At 66.6% G+C, this 3,113-nt stretch overlaps 1 protein-coding gene across 1 annotated transcript in view; it reads right to left on the reverse strand.

The window, feature by feature from the left end:
- SEMA4A (sema domain, immunoglobulin domain (Ig), transmembrane domain (TM) and short cytoplasmic domain, (semaphorin) 4A) overlaps positions 1-453 on the reverse strand; it is a 14,678-nt gene extending 14,225 nt beyond the window's left edge. The window contains exon 1 of the mRNA XM_014961262.1: positions 333-453. The gene's annotated coding sequence lies outside the window, so the exon portion shown is untranslated. The remainder of the gene's footprint in view (positions 1-332) is intronic.
- Positions 454-3,113: the final 2,660 nt, after the last annotated feature.

The following is a 3,113-nucleotide window of genomic DNA, read 5'->3' on the forward strand; positions in this document are numbered from 1 at the left end:
ATTTGCACCATGTCCCTGTACCCCCATCCCTGCACCCCCATGTCGACTCCACATCCCTCTACCCCTATCTCTGCACCCCCAAGCCCACACAGTGTCCCTGCACCCCCATCTCTGGACACCACCCTTGCACCCCCAAATCCACACTGCATCCCTGAATCTGCATCACATCCCTGCGACGGCACCCCTGCACCCCCATATCCACACTTCATCCCTGCACCCCCATATCCATACTCCATCCCTGCACCCCCATATCCACACCCCATCCCTGCACCCCCATATCCACACCCCATCCCTGCACCCCCATCCCTGCCTCCGCCCCTGTCACCGCTCACCCGTCCCCGTTGTGGGGGGCTGCCTCTGGGTGCCCGTGCTCTCTGGCTTTTTGGGGGGTCCCAGAGGAGTTTGGGGCCCAGCCCTGCTGCCACCAGCATCTGCCAGGACCCGGTCCTGAGAGGGGCACCCGTGTCCCCGCACCACCGTGGCACCCACAGCACCCAATTATGGGCAATGGCACTTCCACCCCCCTCGACACTTCCCTTGCGGGGGGAGCCTGGCCCAACGGGCGCCGACAGATCCCACTTCTCCTTTGGAACCTCCCGCCTTCCCCTTCCTGGCCATGTGGGACTGGGGTGCTCCGAGCCCCGAAACAGGATCCCCCGCCATCGCTGCTTCCTCCCTCTGCAACCGCCTTCCCTGCACGACCTCAGGCGCGTCGCTTCGTCCCCAGCTGCCATTGCACAACCCCTGGGGGGGCAGCAAACTGGGGTGCCACCACCAACGCCCTCAACACCAGCCAGCTGGGAACGGGCCCGTCCACCCCACGCTGGGGCTGCCTGCCCTGCCCGGGGTTGGGGACCCCAGTTTCCCCCCCCCTCCCTGCTCCCCGCTTTCTGCTCCCCAGTTCCCACGGGGCTCGGAAGCCTTTGCCCAGGAATCATAAGGAGCTTGTGCCTCCTCGTGCCTTTGGCCGTCCCCCCCGGCACTGGGGGCTTAGCTGCAGGGACACGGAGCCACCCCGGCCCCCTCCCACCCCAAGGGTTGAGCCACAGCCCCCCCACCCCTGCCTGGTGCCCCCAAGGGTGCCCCGTGGGTGTCCCGCGACGTACAGCACCTTGGGGTGCAACCTCGGGGGGTGGCAGCGGGCACAAGCTCACATCTTAAACCACCCTTGGGATTAGTGGGGCAGCCTGACCTTAATCCCACCGGGCACGCAGGGGCCTGGAGGGGGCCAGCGTGGGGCCCCCAGCACCCATTCAGCCCCATGACCTGGCCTGGTAAACCCCAGGGGCTGCCAGACATCAGGGTCAGTCCTGGCTCTACCCCCATCCCAGTCATTGCTCCAAGGCCCCCTTGTGTTAGATTTTTCCCCAAAAAGGCCCAATGGTGCCCAGCATGTGACCTCCCCCGTGTCTGTCTGCTGTGCCCAAACCCTGGTGCTCCCACCCATCTGTGCACCCCAGGGTGCAGAGACCCTGACACTCAGTGCACAAGTGAGAGAGGCGGAGTCCTGGCCGTTTCCCTCTTGGCAGCCTCTGGTGCAAGGTCCCCATGGGGCTGTACAAGGTCCCCACGGGCTGTACATGGTCCCCATGGGGCTGTGCAAGGTCCCCACGGGCCATATGTGCTTCCCGTGGGTGGCACAAGGTCCACATGGGGCTGTGCGAGGACCACACAGGCTGTGTGTGGTCCCCATGGGCTGTGAGAGGCCCCCATAGGCTGTACTGGGTCTCCGTGGGGCTGTGCAAGGTTCCTATGGGGCTGTGCAAAGTCCCCATGGGCTGATCATAGTCCCCATGGGCTGATTGTAGTCCCCATGGGGTTGTACAAGGTCCCCCTGGGCTGCGCAAGGTCCCTATGGGCTGTACAAGGTCCCCCTGGGCTGTGCAAGGTCCCTATGGGCTATGTCAGGTCCCCATGGGGCTGTATACATTGTCCCCATGGGGCTGTGAAAGGTCCCCATGGGGCTGTACATTGTCCCCATGGGGCTGTGCAAGGTTCCTATGGGGCTGTGCAAGGTCCCCATGGGCTATGTCAGGTCCCCATGGGGCTATGTAAGGTCCCCATGGGCTGTACATTGTCCCCATGGAGCTGTGCAGGGACCCCACAGGCCGTGCGAGCCGTGGGGCACAGGGGGTGGCGAAGGGGCACAGACACTGCCAGCTCAGCCCTTCCCTGGCATCACCCATCCCCGCTGTGCCAGGACGCCCGGGGTCCCGTGGGGGGGCTGTGGGGAGGACCCGTGACACGTCCCCTCGCCTCCTGACCCAGCTTCCCCCCCGCGGCACGGCCGGGCGGGAGCACGAGGTGCCAGCGGCGCCGTTGGCTTCCCCTCGCCATTCAATAACCCGCTATTTTGGGCACAACCTCATGACTTTCGGGGCCCGGTGGCGCGGGGCTCGGGGTCAGGCTGGGTTCCCACCCCAGGGGACAGAGGTGGCACAAAGAGGACACACGGCAGCTCCTTGGCATCCCCGGCTGTGCAGGGTACGGGGTACCTGTCCCGGTGGCACTGGCATCCCCGGGTGGGCATGGGAGGCAAATGGGGCACAGGGAGGGGGTGGGACTGGGCCCAGTGTGTCCCCTGCCCCCCACCTCTGAGATCCCCCACTGTAACCCCCCCTCCCAGGAGGGGACATGGGCACCTCGCTGTGCCCAGCCCAAAGCTGGAAGGTGGCAGCGATGCCCACGGGACCCTCTTGCCCCCCCCCACCAGCCCTGCTCGTCCCCCCAAATCTGGGGGGATGTGACCCTGAGGGGCTGGGGGGGAAACCGAGCGCTGGGGTGGGGTGGGGGGGTACCCCCAGGATGGGGGGGCACCTACCTGGTGGTGGCTGCGCCCCGGCCGCCCGCCCGCGGTCCCTCACATCGCGGCTCCCCCAGCGCTGTGCCCGCTAAAGCCGATTACGCGCCGGCTTTAGGGCTCTCTCCTTCTCCCCGGCATCGCCTCCCGCCTCGCTCCAGTGCCTGGCACGGCCCTGGGGGGGCAGGGAGGGGGGGTGTCCCTTTGGTGGGGGTCCCGGGGTCATCCCCATGGTAGGAGCAAACCTGCACTCACTGGGGTGCTGCCCCCCCCGCCCCAGTCCATCCCATCCAGGGGAATGTCTGCTCCCCAA

The sequence above is a fragment of the Calidris pugnax genome, unplaced genomic scaffold, assembly GCF_001431845.1.
Source record: "Calidris pugnax isolate Ruff unplaced genomic scaffold, ASM143184v1 scaffold371, whole genome shotgun sequence".
Taxonomy (NCBI): Eukaryota; Metazoa; Chordata; class Aves; order Charadriiformes; family Scolopacidae; genus Calidris; species Calidris pugnax.